The sequence below is a fragment of the Schistocerca cancellata genome, chromosome 1 (assembly GCF_023864275.1).
Source record: "Schistocerca cancellata isolate TAMUIC-IGC-003103 chromosome 1, iqSchCanc2.1, whole genome shotgun sequence".
NCBI lineage: Eukaryota > Metazoa > Arthropoda > Insecta > Orthoptera > Acrididae > Schistocerca > Schistocerca cancellata.
Genome location: NC_064626.1, coordinates 545,299,885 through 545,319,902, shown reverse-complemented (window position 1 = coordinate 545,319,902; position 20,018 = coordinate 545,299,885). Strand labels below are relative to the sequence as shown.

The window sequence follows — 20,018 nt, the reverse complement described above, 5'->3', positions numbered from 1 at the left end:
CACAAAGGCTTTGGTAAGTAATTATTATTATATGATTTAAGTTGCCGATATTGAAATTATAACTTTCGTAAATTAAAACACTACTCTACGTTATAAACCACCACTGCTGTGGAACCGGTGGGTCGTTAGAAAATTTTATTACTAACAGAGATAAAAATTGGGTGGTTGGTACGAAAGGTTGACTGGACTGTTACTAGATGGAATAATTTCATTCACTTCCGAGAGAATATGCGTATCGCTTATTTTGTCAACATCGTCTTTCTAACGACACTGGTTAAATTTTAACAGTTCAAAATTTGTTCTCTAGCTGCTAGGTTCCCCTGTACTAACGCCATGTTGAAATTATAATATGTGTTTTTATTATATGAATCTTCCGAACTTTCATATGATTGTCACACACCTCTTACGACCGATGCTGCCATTTTTCTTGTTTACAAAATTTTAATTACCCACCAAAAGAGGACTGGACGGCTGTAGCTGGTGCACACATGGCATAAGGCATTCGTGTGACGCTCCAGCCCACAGCCCATAGCCCCAGCCATCACAGTGAAGTGATGTCTACCCCTTTTAACGCAGTCAGCGCGTTAAAATGGGTCGACTTGGAGACGTGACAGAATGGCGGAAAGGACTTGTGTTTGTTCGTGTTCGTGATCTCATCATGAGTGAAGCCTTCCGATTGGTTGTATCAATATGAACCGTCTGCCTCCGGTAGGTGAGTGGTCTGGGTGACAGAATGTAAATTCAAGGGCCCGGGTTCGATTCCCGGCTGGATCGGAGATTTTCTCCGCTTCGTGACTGGGTGTTGTGTTGTCCTAATCATCATCATCATTTCATCCCCATCGACGAGCAAGAAGTGGCGTCAAATCGAAAGACTTGCACCTAGCGAACAGTCTACCCGACGGGAGACCCTAGTCACACGACCTTTACATTTTAACACGGACTGCCCAACATATCTATAAAGAACGGAATGCTACTCGTGACCATGTCGCATGGCGCAAGAGGAGTGGTCGTAAAAAGAGCCTAACCGATAGGGACAGGAGGCGAGTGTCAAGCCTTGTCAGTAGCAGTCCGCCCCAAACGCGACAGGAGATGTTGCGGTTTGTGAATATACGTCCATCTCCTATTTTTCGAGTGAATACTGCTTGCAGTGAAACTGGTACTTCGCTAAAGGCCTTTGCGTACAGCGCCACTTAAAGCTGCGCGTCTTCAGTGGGTCACACCACACAGAAACTGAAGCGTAGCCGACGTACAGTTGTACTCTGAGCCAACGATTCGTAATTTTGTCTCATTTCAAACGATACAGGGTGGCGACTGCACTGACGGCCCAATAGGAAGTTAAAAGAGTTGTGTGTACAAGGGAGTACCCAAAAACCTGAAATAACATTGTCGTGGGCGAAGCTTGTGTAGTACGCATTTCTGCCGCTAGGCGTATATAGCTCAAATCATTATAAGTTCGGTACCGCCTGTGTTGTCGATCGGGATTGTTCTGTTCATCCGCAGTGATTACTTTTGCTAGCGCTATTTTGTTCTTGTTTCGTTTTTCATGATGGCAAGTTTAAGTGTGCAACGAGCAGCTGTGAAATTTTGTTTTCTACTCGTTAAAAATGCTGCTGAAAATGTTTTGATATTGAAAACAGCTTACCAAGACGACGCTTTGAGAAAAATTCAAGTGTACGGGCGATTTGCTCTATTTAAAAATGGCGACATGTCGATTGACGACAGACCTAGTTCTGGACGTCCATAAACTGCCCGAATCGACGAAAATATTGAAAAACATTCGAGGGCTTGTGTTCACAGACCGTCGACAGACGAAATGTTCGATTATCAGAGATTAGAAGGTTATTTTAGAGCTTGGTTCAGCGAATTTTAACGGAAGATTTGGGAATGAAGAGCGTTGCTGCCAAGTTTGTTCCTCGGGTTCTGAGTGACGAAAGGAACGTCGAGTTGAAACCTGTAGTGCTTTCAAACAACATTTTGAAACTGATCCAGATTTCTGGCAAAAGTCATTACTGGTGACGAGTCATGATGCTATGGTTGCGACCCAAAAACAAAGCAACAGTCAAGCCAATGGAAGACGTCATCGTCACTCTATCCAAAAAAGTGTCGTCAAATGAAATAAAACATCAAAACAACGCTGATTTGCTTTTTTGATTCCAAGGGCCTAGTTCATTCAGAGTTTGTGTCCTTGGGTCAGACCGTCAGTCAAGCCTTTTATTTGGAACTTTTAACAATATTGCGCAACGGTGTTCGTCAAAAAGACTCAATTTGTGGCAGACATGGGTCTGGTTCTTCCACCACAACAACGAATCTGCACACAGAGCCATCGCTGTTAGACAGTTTTTGGCTAAAAATAGCATAGTTCCGTTGCCCCACGCATCTTACTCGCCTGGACACCGATGTGAAAACATTGAAAAACTAATAAATACATAAATAAAAATAAAAACGAGGAAGGAGCTGTTAGCCATTTCTAAAGATAATATGTACAAATGTATTAGTTGTGACGGAGCGTATTTTGAAGGAGACAAGGGTGTTTTGTAAACAATTTGAAAATATATAGCTTTTAAAAAATAATTCTGTTTCTTTTTTGGGTAACGCCTCGTATGATTATTTCCTTACTGGCAACTGGCACTCTGTCCTTTTGAAAATAGATACTACCGCTACCAGTGGGTGAGACCCATAACTAATGTACGTTAACAATCAATGTTATTAATCATTGCCCGGAAATTAATCAACACTATTTGTCAGTGATATGTTGGGTGACGGAATCTTTCTGTGCACCTGTTCAGCTTCTCGTGGAGTCCTACAGTGGCAAACATAAGTTGCGTGTTGCAAGAAAAACTCATTTATGACCTGCGTGTGCAACGTACATAGCTGAAAAGGCGAGTCTGTGCCCATAAGAATGATAGGTGGAGAATTTTGGATCATTGTGCGCAGGGTGTCTAAAATAATTAACTACCTCTTCCAGTAAATCTATATTGAGATGGAAATAGCAAGAACAGTGGGTGTTCCAATCACTAACAATGTGAACTTACACATGGCCAAATGCTAAAGGCACACATTGCGTGACCATGTGATACCTAAAGTCCCAGCATCACGAACTCTTGTAATAATTATAATCATAAACGGTACTTTAAAATCATTGAAAAAGAGCATAAGAGAACGCAGAGAAAGAATATGGGGAGCAAGATTGTTCATGTAAGCTATAACCTGTGTCGAATTACCATAGGCAGTTACGCACGTTAAGATTCAAGCGCGGGACCTACTTAAACCAACTAATCGAAATTCTTCCCAACATGATACGCCCAAAATATGTCTACAGTTTTGAATGATTACATAAATAACAATGACGATCAAAGCCCTTTCGGAACATGTATGCGAATATTGACAATTTCATTAGCTACAGCTTGCAAGTCTCTCCGTCTGTGTGCATCACAACTACAGGGCCACTTTTTGAAATCCCGTAATTTTCTCCCATTGCTACGCAGAAGTTTCAAATTTAGTCCAAGGTGCCTACAACACTCCTCTGCACTAGTGCAAAAGCGCAGCGCCCTGCAACGTCACCCTCGATCTAGGCGACACATCAAACAACAAGGTGGCGACACGTGAGAAAGAAAGGGCCAGAGCTCACAAGTTCATGTGAGCTGTAAGATACGTTAATGATGTCACATTAGCACTAAATTTCATCATAATTCTGCTCAACACCCCCGAGTCACAAGATGAGAAAGGCGTCACACCCTGTCTTACCCACAGTTCACCTTTTCTTTTGACACCTCTCGTAGCGCCTACGAGTAGGCAACCGTTTCAACACTCATCGGAGTCTGCATGCCCGCAAGCAGGTACTTGAGAGCAGCAACGCAGCTTCACTCAGCTGAATTGGCGTAGAAGTATCTGTAGAGATACATTTTTAAAGTGCTCAACGAAGGTGGGCGGGAGCATCGAGGCGAATTGTGAGGTCTCAGAAGGATCCTCTGACGTTGTATTCTTGCACGTGTCAATGTTGCAACACCCCCACCCCAACCCCTTCGTCATCACAGCACTGGAGAGAGGAAGCAAGTGGGCTGAAAAAACATATGCATCCTTTGTTGCTTCGGATCACTTCAGATTTTATCGAATAGTTTTTATTTGTTCCTGATAGTTTCACCCTGCATACCAAAGCAAAAACTGCCGTCACACTGTATATTCAATGGGGTTGCAGCCCCACGACGTCCTTAGAAAAGGTAGAAACGTACGGAGGGAGGGGGGGGGGAGGAGGTTCGTCGGTAATGTTAGACGTTGTCAAGAACATCGTCCTGGTGCTCTCCGCACTGCGAACTGTCGTTTTTGATTACGAAATGAGTGGAAATCAACGCCCCAAGGAAAGGGGTGATTTAATTGACATTATTTATGCCACCTTCTCAGGCCTTTTCGTGTCATTCTACGCAACGATGTTTTCCCTTTCACCCATAAGAAAAATACGTGATTTCAACGTTGGGCTCCATCGCAGACGTGTCAAAAGAAGGGGTGAAATGTGAATAAGAGGGGCCGTGACGACTTTCGCATAATGTTACATGGGGGCGTTGAGCAAATTATGATGAAGTTCGCTGCTAATGTGATATCATTAACCCTTACATCTCACATGAACTACTGAGCTCTGGCTTGTTTGAGCATGTGTCGACACCTTGCTGTTTGGAGCATCCCCAATCCCGAGGGTGACGTCGCAATATTACAGAGGAATATTGTAGGCATCTTTGTGCCAAATATGAAAATTCTGTGTAATAATGGGATACAGTCACCCTGTTTCAAAAAAGTGACTTTAATTTTATTGTGCAGTGCTTGTAGATACTCTCAGGATATCTTTAATTCAGCAAATATTTCGTCTGCTGAAGGCTAACTTAGTACTGGAAGTGTGAAGAAGGTGAGTGTGAACGCTTATTGCTGTACGCACAGACAGTCTAGGAAACATTGAACCTTTAAGTCGCAATGAGTAGAACGTCTAGTCAGGGCGTGGTTTTGTGGTTTTCGATGTGTTTCTCGTACGAGGTTAGGCCCACGCATTCAGGATACGTTGAACACGAACCACGATGTTTATCTCAACATTCTCAGCAATCAAGTGTTGTCCTTACTCTACATCTCCATGATGATGTGGACACTCCCATCTTTCAAGATGACAACTGTGATGTTTACAGAACTATATGACGAACACTCAGGCACTCTACTGCACCTTACTGCACATTGACTATCTTCCTAAACCATCAGATCTTCAACCCACAGAAAATATCGGGTGTCTGCTTGGAACAGCTCGTGAAATCTAGAAATTAAAAGTAGCAATGTCACTTAATTTGATAGCTTGTAAGGTGTCAGGCAAATCCAAAACCCTCCATGAAAACCCTGACATGATAAGCAATTCCAGTAGTATGTCACATAGCTGCGAATAAATCGTGACATTAAATTAACCAAAGTAATACGAGTAACGAGTGAGCACATGGAATACCGCAGACTAACACAAGAATGCCTAAATGCATGTCATACCTTCCCACCGTGAGACAGACGCAGTTCCGAGGGGAGAAACGAGAACAGAAGCTGAGAGCAGAACCGTGTTAAGCTAGAAGGCCCTACGATAAGGGACGGACACCCACGTCGCCAGCTAACAGCTAGGACCACCCCCCATCCCAGGTTAAAAGCTAGAGCCCTCCAGAACAACAGTATAGATCTTACGATAACACAAAAAGGGCCACACCAGCCGCAAGTTTTAGCGTGAGACTTTTTCGCGTCTCTGTTATGTTGCAAACGTTAAAAACATTGACCCACCACGAAAAGTAACCGACAGGACCACTCCCAGCCCATGTTAAAAGATAGAGTCCTCCAGAAGAACAGTGTAGATCTTACGATGATACTAAAAGGGCCACACCAGCTGGAAGTTTTAGCCTGAGACTTTTTCGCGTCTCTGTTAAAAAAGAGTTGCTTCCGAGACGACTAAGGTGGAGCTGCGCCGCCCGCTGCCCCCCTGAAGCTGCCAAACCAACGACAACGTAATGAACGCACGCGATGCCGCATAACAGCCGATAAAGCTTCACTCAGAACTGCAGAAGTCTCATCTGTTACATCCCCTTTTTACGTAATACTAGTGCCGATCGTCAATTTAAGCTCATGGTATTCACATTTGCTACGTAAGTTAAAATCTGAAACGCGATGATTTTTCTGTTATATAATTATTGAGAAGCCACATCAGCCACTGCATTTTACGACAAGTTAGATAAGTAATTAAAGATAATTGAGGGTCACTGTAGACCATTTTGATAGTTTTCTCTCTTGTGAAACTTAATTTAAACCTGGATTATAGATGTGATATGGCATAGGTCATCCTTCGATCCATTGTAGAACTTGGAAACCCACTCAGGGAATATTCGTTCACATTTTTGTTGAACGTAGTTGGTTTTTATCATCCTGCATTAAAACATTTCCTTTTATTAATAGTGCAATTTATAAACAATGTTTTGTGGGTAGAATAAAATTTCCAATGGTAAACTTAACTGCTTTTTCGACGTTATTTTACCAGCTAACTAAAAATAGGAAAGCCTTAAACCCGTTCCACTAAATTTAGTTAGTATTAAGATTCTTGTACAGGGTGTGCAGTGGAGCTGACGCTGAAATCATTAAGTATTTGGTTATATCATCGTTTGTCTCACTGAACTCTTCTGAACTCTACATGTCATGTGTGGTCTGGCGTCTCCTTACCAGCAACAGGTCCCAGGTTCAAACTAGTCAATTCCCTAAAAAACACGCTCAGAGCGTCGTTGCGCGAAAGTGGTAGAGAGACACGACTTAGAACAAACAGAAACCACACAGAATGTTAGAAGCTGTAAAGGATGTAATAATAATGAATGGGCTCAGCTGGATAAGGCGTACCCTAAGAAACTTATCGTCTCTCTCCCTCACCGAACTGAGTCCTTTATTATGACTAGAGACGGTGTTACATGGTATTATGCTATTTCTTCCGAAGGTGAGTAATGTTTTTGGCAGACGTACTTAGTAACTTTCCCCAAATAACTTTCTTGATGAAATCTACTCCGACTTCTACTCTCTGCCACTCACGGATAGACTATGACGTACTCCAGCCATAGGTCTTTTTTTTATAGATTCTTTACAGGCTGTTCTTAATTTTCTGCGGTTTTCATGTAGGAATCCTGCAGGGCAAAGTTTTAGCAGCCGCAGCCTTTAAAGCGTCGATCGAGGGGAAAAGGAAGAAGGAGTATATTCTCAAGTAAATGAATAATTTGTTGTCTTTGAGGCGGACAATGTGCTTGGAATCTCTTGGTGGGAGAGCAGCTTCCCCGGAGCATATTCCTGACGGCTGTGAAGCTTTCGGTGTGCGTGACAAGCTAGTGAAGTGTACAAGATATGTTTATCACACAGACTCAGGAGGCACCAGACACAGGTGCTCAGGATAATAGCGTGTTTCTTGACTTCCGGAAGACGTTCGACACAATGCTACAACGTACTCCAACGAGCAAATACGAGGATACGGAATATAATAGTAGCTTTTTGAATGGACGAAGACTTGCAGAGAAATAGAACAAAGCATGTCATATTAAATGGACAGAACTCTTGAGACATAAAAGTAGTATCTGGTGTATACTAACAAAACGCTTTATGACCAACACTGTTCACAGTATAGATATAGGAGACCTCGTGGATAACGCTGGAAGCACTATGAGGCTGTTTGCGGATAGTACCATTACACATAAGGGAGTCACAACGCTAGAAAATAGGTAAAAAGTCAAGAAGATACATCTTTACTCTATAAGTCGTGATAGGGCGACTGGTGGTAACAGCTACACGATACACGTGACAGATGAAGTCGGAAGTGTGCAACGTCAGGCACACATTGCACATTATTTATTTGCCTACTTTACCTCTTGCAAAGTCGATGTCTCTCTCGCTTAAGGTTACTTACAATTGCTATTACTATTACCATTGGGAACTGAAACAGTTCTGGAAAAAACCCAGATCTACTTTTCCTTAGAGAGCACTTAAATTCGTTTTAAGGCATTCCATTAATTTATTCAGTGTTGCAGTTATGGCGACAACACTATCCAAAATACAATCACGAAATATTACACCACATTTGACACAAGTGACAGCTTCATAAGTCACGAAATTAAACTCGTTCACTGTAATGCAGACCTCAGTTTAATGTCTCTGAATCGACAGTGAGGATGGATAATGACCGCTCTGAGCAATGCACACTCCTCTGCTCAAAATTCAATTACGGAAAAAAATCGCAACACCAAAAAGCAGTTGTGCGACATATACGAAAGTTGGTAGACATGTTTCTACATCTGAAAGATGATGTCAATTCAAATTTCGCGCCACTCGCATGAGAGTGGTGCTAGTAGCGTCACTGCTAGCACGGTAATAAGGTATGCTTTAAATACACGCTGTAATGGTCGTGAGCTGCAGTTACCCTTGATATTGGACGTGATGAGTTGATGTTAGTCAAGAGTGCCTTTAAGGCGACAACGCATCATTATCAACACCGCACTGAGTTCGAACGAGGTCGTGTAGTAGGGCTGAGAGAAGCTGGATGTCCCTTCTGCGATACCGCAGGAAGACTTGGCAGCAATGGAGCCACTGTACTTGATTGCTGGCCGCGGTGTTCAGGAGAATGTAAGATCGCAAGAAAACGGGGCTCCGTACTGCCATGTAGCACTATCGAGAGGGAAGACCATCGTGTTCGGCGTATGGCTCTGGAGTATCGTACTGATTCCACAGCAGCAATTTGAGCAGCAGTTGGCACCACAGTGAGACAAAGAACTGTTAAAAATCAGTTACTTTAAGGACATTTCCGAGACAGTCACCCTGTAGCGTGCATTGCACTGACCCCAAACCACCACCTTTTGGGATTGCAGTAGTGTCCAGCGAGAGCTCAGTGGAGGTAAAACTGTTTCTGCCTCGGTGCCAGTGATGATTATCTGTTCGTTCGGAGGAGGCCTGTAAGAGGACCTGCGTGCTAGACTCACTGGACCTACATCTGGAGTTATAGTCTGGTGTGCGATTTCGTATGACGGCAGGAACACTGTGGTAGTTATCTCACACGCGCTGACTGCGAATTTGTACCTCGATCTGGTGATGAGATCTGTTATGCCACCATTCATGAACAGCATTCTAGGGGGATTTTCCAATAGGACAACGGTCGGCCACATACCACTGTTGGAACCCAAAGTCCTGTACATACTGTCGACATTTTGCCTCAGCCTGCTCGATCACCAGATCTGTCTCCAATCGAGCACGTATGAGACATCATTGAACGACAACTCCTGTTTCATCCCCAACCAACATTAACCGTCCCTGTATTGATCGACCAAGTGCAACAGACAAGGAGATCCAACAGAAAAACTGACATCTGGCACCACTGCATCACAATGCATACTCGTTTTGATGCTTGAATTCAACGTTCTGGCGGTTACACCTGTTATTAATGTACCAGCATTTCTCATTTGCGTTAGCTTATCTCGCACTTATATTAAGCTGTGATATTGCAATATTAAACACTTAAATGCGTTAGCTAGATAGATGTATTCCCGAAATTTCATTACTCTGCATTTATTATTTTTTGCTGTTGCGATTTTTTTCTGTAATGGTACTTACTATCCTTATCTGCAACCTTGCACCCACAGCCGCTCACATCGGCGAACGTCACCAGACTCTCCCCAGGCGCACAGAGAATCGTAAGCTTTGACCGGTCAGTGGCTAGTAAAAACATAACTACGTTGGAAGGCCATGCTGTGATCTGCAAATGAAAAGTGAAACACCGTCTCCGAGTGAACAGTCACTACTTAAGTCGCGATCACTACACGTCAACGGCGCATTATGCTACGCAACAGTTGAGCTTGACACATAATAATTACAACAACACTGCGGTTCTCTCTGTGCCAATTTGCTATAAACTTTACAAAGACCTCCTGATGATCAGCTATTGACCCTCAACATTAATGTACTGTTCGTAAACAGCGGCAAAGTTCCATCTTTGCTTTAATTATACGATTTCTCATTATTTACTGAGAAACAAGCACGCTGTTGATTATGTACGAGTTTGAGTAAGGAGTGATTGAATGTGGAATGACCACATAAAACCAACTGTAGAAATGTTGGGTGCTGGAGACTCTTTAGGAAGTGCAGTCAGGTTATGAAGGACGTACGTTACAAAATCTTGCTTCATCTGATACTTTAGTATTACTCCTCAGTGCTGAACCTAGGAACGATAGAAGGGAATAGAGCAGATCGAAAGAAGAGCAGTATGTTTCGTCACAGGATCATTTACTAAGCGTCATGGAGATTTTCATCCAGTTCCACTGACTTAAAGGAAGGCAATGTGCATAACGGCGCGATTTACTATTAAAATTCCGAGCACATACGTTGCTAGAAGTGGTAACCAATATATTGTTTTCTCCTACATACATCTTGCGGAAAGACGATGAATATATAATTAGAGAGGATCCATGTCACACGGGTTGCTAAGCAACACTCGTTCTTTCCGCGCATCAAGCCTAATTGGCAAAATTGTAATTGTGTGAGTGAAGTTAATTTATTTTAATATAGAGCATGCAGGTTTTTCTTTTCCATTTTAACTATAACTGAATATAATACAAGAGTTATCGTGGTGTATCCCATAAAATGAAATCTTCACAGAGTTTACCCAACTTCAGTGTAAAAGCGAATTCTCATTTCGATATTATTCCAAAACGGGAAGAGTTTACACCTACGCGGACGTCTTCTTCATTTTGAAAATAAAATTTGAATTCAGAACAGATATTACTCATTGCGACAGATAATACCGAAGTAATTCTACAGAGGCATCTTGTAGGCCTATTTCATATATCTTCATTGTTACTAAATAATGATCTACCTGCAGGAGATGGTCACGATTTAGTGATCTATAACAATAACATATTCGTTTTGCTCAAAACGAACCGTCAAGAAAATACAGCAAGTTGGTATACCTAAGAATGTGAAGAAAGCGTCCACCACCAACGCCAATTTAGATTTTTTAATATGCGCTTGGCATGATAACAATGTTGGGTGCGATCTGGATCACGTTATTTTCTTGTAAGTTCCGAACAAAAGGCAGCTCCTCTAACAGCACTTGCCGCCTGCTGACGTCGTCCGGCGTTTCCCACAGGGTCAGGCAGCTCTTCAATATTCAAGCCTTCGGGGAAATTTCGCTTCAATCTCGATCGAAATCGATTCGGCCATCACTTTTGAGAGGCATCTCACGAGATGAAGATAGATTGCCCCTTAAGTCACCGCCAGTCTATCAAACGCAAGTAGCTCCATCGCCATAACAAAGTGTAAATGACGCAGAAAATTTTTGAGGCATCTTTATGTAGATGAAATATTTCCAGGTTTTCTAGAAATGGAAATACTGGCATTCACGTTACAGAAGAGTTTGACTGCCATGCAGCCCAAATGTCGGAACTGTAATGCTAGGCATTACATATAACTTCCCAGTTATGTGAATATGCATAAATTTTAAGAGACTGATCTCTAAGAACCATGCTGACATTCGTCTGAGATCATTTGGAGAAACTATGGGAACATAATTAACGGTAGCCGAACGTAGAGTCCTTCTACCACATAACATGAGCTCAAAATAGTAGCCGGAGCACCATGTTGCTTCACATAGTTTTCCACAATTCAAATTAATCACATTATGAGTGTTGTGGACAATACTATCATTTCTGAAGATGCCTAGCATACAGTGCTAGCAACAACAGAACCGGTACATGTATTGGTTATCATAGGTATCAGAACGATTTTCGCTAACAACTTTCGACTAGGTCATTTCCCCACCAGGTCCCTAACCTTAAATTGATAAATTTACCCTCGTCCATCATCCCTGAAAGTTTGTTAGATCACCACGGAATCACCCTGTTACTGAAGCACCCGTTCCCCAGCTAATGATTCTTTGTCATGAGGGAAGCCGCTGCAACTCGGCCGAAACGTCGGTTTATTTTGTATTTTAGTAATTTCAGTATTTTAACACTAGGGGTATCATCATTGATTAGTAATCTAAACGTCCTCTGTCGCAGGTTCGAAGCCCACCACCGCTTACATTTTGATTAATAATCAGCATTGGCGGCGGAAGACTTCCGGCATAAGAAGTCACCCTCATTCTGCCAACGGCCTTGTCAAAGGGGCGGAAGAGCTGACTGAGGTTCAGGGCACTCTCTTGTCGTAAAGGCGGAAGAATCAGCAATGACCAGCGGCATGAGGATGCAGAAGGCAATAGAAACCACTGCATTAAAGACACATGACGTCAATCCACAGGATATGTGGCCTGTAACTGAAAAAGTGTCATAATGATCTTTCCAATGGCAAAAAATTGCTGAATAGTCCTCCATTCGGATCTCCGGCAGAGGACTGCCAACAGGGAGGTGATCATGAGAAAACGATTGAGCAATAAACGAAAGGATAACGTTCTACTAGTCGGGGCGTGGAATGGCAGAAGCTTGAACGTGGTAGGGAAACTAGAAACTCTGAAAAACGAAATGCAAAGGCTCAATTTATATATAGCAGGTGTCAGTGAAGTGAAGTGGAAAAAAGACAAGGATTTCTGGACAGATGAGTATAGGGTAATATCAACAGCAGTGGAAAATGGTATAACGGGAGTAAGATTCGTTATGAATAGGAAGGTAGGGCAGAGAGTGTGTTACTGTGAAAAATTCAGTGATAGGGCTGTCATCAGAATGGAAAGCAAAACAACGACGACTACGACAGTTCAAGTATACATGCCGACGTCGCAAGCTGAAGATGAACAGATAGAGAAAGTATATGAGGATACTGAAATGGTAGGACAGTTTGTAAAGGGAGATAAAAATCTAATAGTCATGGGGGTCTGGAATGCAATTGTAGGGGAAAGAGTAGAAGAAAGGGTTGTAGGAGAATATGGGCTTGCGACAAGGAATGAGAGAGAAGAAAGACTGACTGAGTTCTGTAATAAATTTCAGCCAGTAATAGCGAAAACTCTCTTCAAGAATCATAAGAGGAGGAGGTATACTTGGAAAAGGCCTGGAGACACGGGAAGATCTCAGTTAGATAAATTCATGGTCAGACAGAGATTCCGAAATCAGATAGTGGATTGTAAGGCGTACCCAGGAGCAGGTACAGACTCACATCGCAATTTAGTAGTGATGAAGAGTAGGCTGAATTTTCAGAGATTAGTCAGGAAGAATCAGTACACAAAGAAGTGGGATACGGAAGTATTAAGGAATGACGAGATACGCTTCTAGTTATCTAAGGTTGTAGGTACAGCAATGAAGAATAGTCTAGTAGCCCGTACAGTTGAAGAGGAATTGACATCTCTAAAAAGGGCAGTCACAGAACTTTGAAACAAAAATATAGGCACTAAGAATGTGTAAGTAGGCTGTTTATGTTTTCTTTATGTAAGTAGGCTGTTTAGATTTTTATATTGGTAACGTTACGTAGCGCTCTGTACGAAAATCACTGGCTGTGCTGTGTGCAGTCTGTGGCTAGTTGGCATTGTTGTCTGAAACATTTTCCTCAGTGCTTTTCGGCAGTGAATTTGCACCGGCAACATTCACATTTTGACAAGCTGACAATGTGTCTTGACTTATTTGAGAAAACGGTGAGGACGCAAAACCTGAATCTACAGTATTTGTAAAACTGTGTCCTGTCATTTCGGATTCCTGAGGCGAGCTGTTGCCGACCGATCGATCGATAATGCTTCCCTGTTCACTACCTGTTTCACTGTCTACGCCATTGTTTGACGCCCGCTCCATTTCCCTATGCACAGTTGCCAAATTACTACTTTGAATATTAGTTAATTCATTACATGGTGGGGCCAACACACTGCTTTCGTCTTCACTGTCATTTCTCAGTTTGCTTTGGAGCCGAGTGTTACGTTTTTCACATGCCATTATTGTCACAATATTTCACACGATAACACAGAAAAGCACAATTTGAATAGCAAAAATAAGAGAACACATTAACATAGCACTGAAAATAATATCTAGTTAATTGCAGCAGCGAAATACTTGGCGCAAAGCTACATGCATGCCACAACTGTTTTACAGTACAACAATGAAAGACTGCAACTACAAAGGAGATTCTCTCTACAATTACGCACTAGCAATAAACAAAAGCTACACTAAATACACAAACTACAAGAAAAAATAAGAAGATTCCAGGTTCGAATCCTGGCAGGGTCAACATATGAAACGTCCCCTTTGAACAACTTATACTCTACTGTGCTTAACCTGACACACTTATACTCTACTGTGCTTAACCTGACACACAATGTTTTTAGCGCAACGCAATCTGACTATCAAAGATCCCTGCAAAGGAATGGCCCTGAGTAACATTAAACTATACCTTTCACAAATAACTTACCTCACAAAAATCTTCATTACTGGAACTACTGCAATACAGCGAGCGCCACTACTGCCAGCTAAATAAAAGATTCAAACTACTGAAGGCACTAACTACTGATAGGGATGGTTAGCAAATGAAAGATTTTAATAGAGAACAAACACTGTATTTACCTTAATATTCATAATTAACATCCAGTATCACAAATCATCAAAACTCCGCCATCTCTCTCCCCACATCCACCACTGCTGGCGGCTCACCTCCAACTGCCCAACGCTATGCGCTGTTAACATCCAGATGCCCAACAATACAATGGCAGACAACAATGCCAACTAGCCACAGACTGCACACAGCACAGCCAGTGATTTTCGTACAGAGCGCTAAGTAACGTTACCAATATAAAAATCTAAACAGCCTACTTACATAAAGAAAACATAAACAGCCTACTTACAAATGTAACTGCGAAGAAGTCATGGGTAACAGAAGAAATACTTCAGTTCACAGTTCGTCAATGAAAGAAGAAAAAGAACAAAAATGTTCAGGGAAACTCAGGAATACGGGAATATACACTCCTGGAAATTGAAATAAGAACACCGTGAATTCATTGTGCCAGGAAGGCGAAACGTTATTGACACATTCCTGGGGTCAGATACATCACATGATCACACTGACAGAACCACAGGCACATAGACACAGGCAACAGAGCATGCACAATGTCGGCACTAGTACAGTGTATATCCACCTTTCACAGCAATGCAGGCTGCTATTCTCCCATGGAGACGATCGTAGAGATGCTGGATGTAGTCCTGTGGAACGGCTTGCCATGCCATTTCCACCTGGCGCCTCAGTTGGACCAGCGTTCGTGCTGGACGTGCAGACCGCGTGAGACGACGCTTCATCCAGTCCCAAACATGCTCAATGGGGGACAGATCCGGAGATCTTGCTGGCCAGGGTAGTTGACTTACACCTTCTGGAGCACGTTGGGTGGCACGGGATACATGCGGACGTGCATTGTCCTGTTGGAACAGCAAGTTCCCTTGCCGGTCTAGGAATGGTAGAACGATGGGTTCGATGACGGTTTGGATGTACCGTGCACTATTCAGTGTTCCCTCGACGATCACCAGTGGTGTACGGCCAGTGTAGGAGATCGCTCCCCACACCATGATGCCGGGTGTTGGCCCTGTGTGCCTCGGTCGTATGCAGTCCTGATTGTGGCGCTCACCTGCACGGCGCCAAACACGCATACGACCATCATTGGCACCAAGGCAGAAGCGACTCTCATCGCTGAAGACGACACGGCTCCATTCGTCCCTCCATTCACGCCTGTCGCGACACCACTGGAGGCGGGCTGCACGATGTTGGGGCGTGAGCGGAAGACGGCCTAACGGTGTGCGGGACCGTAGCCCAGCTTCATGGAGACGGTTGCGAATGGTCCTCGCCGATACCCCAGGAGCAACAGTGTCCCTAATTTGCTGGGAAGTGGCGGTGCAGTCCCCTACGGCACTGCGTAGGATCCTACGGTCTTGGCGTGCATCCGTGCATCGCTGTGGTCCGGTCCCAGGTCGACGGGCACGTGCACCTTCCGCCGACCACTGGCGACAACATCGATGTACTGTGGAGACCTCACGCCCCACGTGTTGAGCAATTCGGCGGTACGTCCACCCGGCCTCCCGCATGCCCACTATACGCCCTCGCTCAAAGTCCGTCAACTGCACATACGGTTCACGTCCACGCTGTCGCGGCATGCTACCAGTGTTAAAGACTGCGATGGAGCTCCGTATGCCACGGCAAACTGGCTGACACTGACGGCGGCGGTGCACAAATGCTGCGCAGCTAGCGCCATTCGACGGCCAACACCGCGGTTCCTGGTGTGTCCGCTGTGCCGTGCGTGTGATCATTGCTTGTACAGCCCTCTCGCAGTGTCCGGAGCAAGTATGGTGGGTCTGACACACCGGTGTCAATGTGTTCTTTTTTCCATTTCCAGAAGTGTAGTTTGTTGAGGAATGAAATTTAATAGTAAGTGCAGGGAAGCTAAGACGAAATGGCTGCAGAAAAAATGTGAAGACATCGAAAAATAAATGATTGTCGGAAGGACTGGCTCAGCATATAGCGAAGTCAAGACAACCTTCGGTGAAATCAAAAACAAGGGTGGTAACATTAAGAGTGCAACGGGAATCCCACTATTACATGCAGAGGAGCGAACAGATAGGTGGAAAGAGTACATTGAAGGACTCTATGAAGCGGAAGATGTGTCTGATGTGAGAGAAGAAGAAAGAGGAGTCGATTTAAAAGACATACGGGATCCAGTATTAGAATCAGAATTTAAAAGAGCTTTGGAGGACTTAAGATCAAATCAGGCCGAAGTGATAGATAACAGTCCATCGGAATTTCTGAAATCATTGGGGAAAGTGGCTACAAAAGGCCTATTCTCGTTGGTGTGTAGAATATATGAGTCTGGCGACATACCATCTGACTTTCAGAGCCGGCCGCGGTGGCCGTGCGTTTCTAGGCGCTCCAGTCCGGAGCCGCGCTGCTGCTACGGTCGCAGGTTCGAATCCTGTGTGATGTCCTTAGGTTAGTTAGATTTAAGTAGTTCTAAGTTCTAGGGGACTAATGACCACAGCAGTTGAGTCCCGTAATGCTCAGAGCCATTTGAACCGTTTGACTTTCAGAAAAGTTTCAACCACACTATTCCGAAGAGTGCAACAGCTGACAAGTGCCAGAATTATTGCACAATCAGCTTAACATCTCATGCATCTAAGTTGCGTACAAAAATAATATACAGAAGAATGGAAAAGAAAATTGAGGATTTGTTAGATGATGATCAGTTTGGCTTCAGGAAAGATAAAGGTACCAGAGAGGCAATTCTGATGTTGCGTCGATAATGGAAGCAAGACTGAAGTAAAATCAAGACACTTTCGTAAGATTTGTCGACCTGGTAAAAGCGTTCGACAATGTAAAATAGTGCAACATGTTCGAAATTCTGAGAAAAACAGAGGTACGTTATAGGGAGAGACGGGTAATATACAATATTTACAAGAGCCAAGAGAGAATAATAAGAGTGCACGACCAAGAACGAAGTGCTAGGATGAAAAAGGGTGTAAGACAGGGATGTAGTCTTCCGCCCCCACTGTTCAATATGTACGTCGAAGAAGCTACTATGGAAATAAAAGAAAGTTTCAGGGCTCGAAATTGAAATACAAAGTGAAAGAATACCAATGATACGATTCGCTGACGATATTGCTAACTTGAGTGAAAGTGAAGAATAATTACATGATTTGGTGAATTGAATAAACAGTCTAATGAGTACAGAATATAAAGCACTCCGTCTTCAGGCCACAAGTGACCCATCGGGACCATCCGACCGCCGTGTCATCCTCAGTTGAGGATGCGGATAGGAGGGGCGTGTGGTCAGCACACCGCTCTCCCGGTCGTTTTGATGGTTTTCTTTGACCGGAGCCGCTACTATTCGGTCGAGTAGCTCCTCAATTGGCATCACGAGGCTGAGTGCACCCCGAAAAATGGCAACAACACATGGCGGCCCGGATGGTCACCCATCCAAGTGCCGGCCACGCCCGACAGCGCTTAACTTCGGTGATCTCACGGGAACCGGTGTATCCACTGCGGCAAGGCCGTTGCCAGTACAGAATATAGATTGACAGAAAAACGAAGAACGACGAAAGTAATGAGAGGTAGCAGAAATGAGAACAGTGAGACTCTTAACATCAGGATTTATGGTGAAGTAGAAGGCGTTAAGGAATTCTACTACCAAGGGGCGGCTGGAGTGGCCGAGCGGTTCTAGGCGCTACAGTCTGGAGCTGCGCGACCGCTACGGTCGCAGGTTCGAATCCTGCCTCGGGCATGGATGTGTGTGATGTCTTTAGTTTCGTTAGGTTTAAGCAGTTCTAAGTTCTAGGGGACTGATGACCTCAGAAGTTAAGTCCCATAGTGCTCAGAGCCATTTGAACCATTACTACCAAGGCAGCAAAATAACCAGTGACGGACGGAGCAAGAAGGTAATCGAAAGCAGACTAGCTCTGGCAGGAAGGGTATTCCTGGTCTAGAGAATTCTAATAGTGTCAAACATATGCCTTAATTTGAGGAAGACATTTCTGAGAATGTACTTTGGAGCACAGCGTTATATGGTAGTGGAAAATGGACTGTAGGAAAATCGGAACCGGGGAGAATCGAAGCATTTGAGATGTGGTACTACAGACATACGTTGAAAATTAGGTGGACTGAAAAGGTGAGGAATGGCGATGTACTGCGCAGAATCGGAGAGGAAACGAGTATGTGGAAAACACTGACAAAGAGAATGGACAGAATGATCGGACATCAGTTAAGACATGGTATTAGAGGGAGCTGCAGAAGGTAAAAATCTATAGAGGAAGAGAGAGATTAGAATACATCCAGCAAGTAACTGAAGGTGTAGGTTGCAAAAGCTACTCTGAGATGCAGAGATTGGCACTGGAGAGACAGTCAGAATATTGATGACCCAAAAAAAAAAAAAAAAAGACTACAGGAACTATAGAGGACTTGCGACTAAATAGGGTAGGATTTATACGTAACATTCCTCAGAAATTTCTACAACAATTGGGGGAAATGACAACATAGAGACTATTCTGCTTGATGCGTAAAATCGACGAGAATGGAGACATACCATCAGTTTCGGAAAAATAACATCCACACAAGTATAAAACAGCAAGAACAGATGAGTGTAAGAAGTATCGCATAATCAGCTTAACACCTCATACATCCAAGTTGTTGACAAGAGTAATACAGAGAAGAACCAGGAAAAAATTTGAGGATCTATTAGACGAAGATGGGTTTGGCTTTCGGAAAGGTAAATCCATCAGAGAGGTAGTTCTGACATTCTGATCAGTAATGGAATCAAGCCTTAAGAAATATCAAGACATGTTCAGAGGAACTGCCGGCGTATACAGGGTGTTACAAAAAGGTACGGCCAAACTTTCGGGAAACATTCCTCACACACAAAGAAAGAAAATATGTTATGTGGACATGTGTCCGGAAACGCTTACTTTCCATGTTAGAGCTCATTTTATTACTTCTCTTCAAATCACATTAATCATGGAATGGAAACACACAGCAACAGAACGCACCAGCGTGACTTCAAACACTTTGTTACAGGAAATGCTCAAAATGTCCTCCGTTAGCGAGGATACATGCATCCACCCTCCATCGCATGGAATCCCTGATGCGCTGATGCAGCCCTGGAGAATGGCGTATTGTATCACAGCCGTCCACAATACGAGCACGAAGAGTCTCTACATTTGTTACCGAGGTTGCGTAGAAAAGAGCTTTCAAATGCCACCATAAATGAAAGTCAAGAGGGTTGAGGTCAGGAGAGCGTGGAGGCCATGGAATTGGTCCGCCTCTACCATCCATCGATCACCGAATCTGTTGTTGAGAAGCGTACGAACACTTCGACTGAAATGTGCAGGAGCTCCATCGTGCATGAACCACATGTTGTGTCGTAGTTGTAAAGGCACATGTTCTAGCAGCACAGGTAGAGTATCTCGTATGAAATCATGATAACGTGCTGCATTGAGCGTAGGTGGAAGAACATGGGGCCCAATCAAGACATCACCACCAATGCCTGCCCAAAGGTCCACAGAAAATCTGTGTTGATG

General features: G+C 43.6%; 1 pseudogene; it reads right to left on the bottom strand.

Moving 5' to 3' along the window:
• Window positions 1-17,889: 17,889 nt before the first annotated feature.
• Window positions 17,890-18,007, bottom strand: LOC126102862 (5S ribosomal RNA; annotated as a pseudogene).
• Between the last annotated feature and the right edge of the window lie 2,011 nt (window positions 18,008-20,018).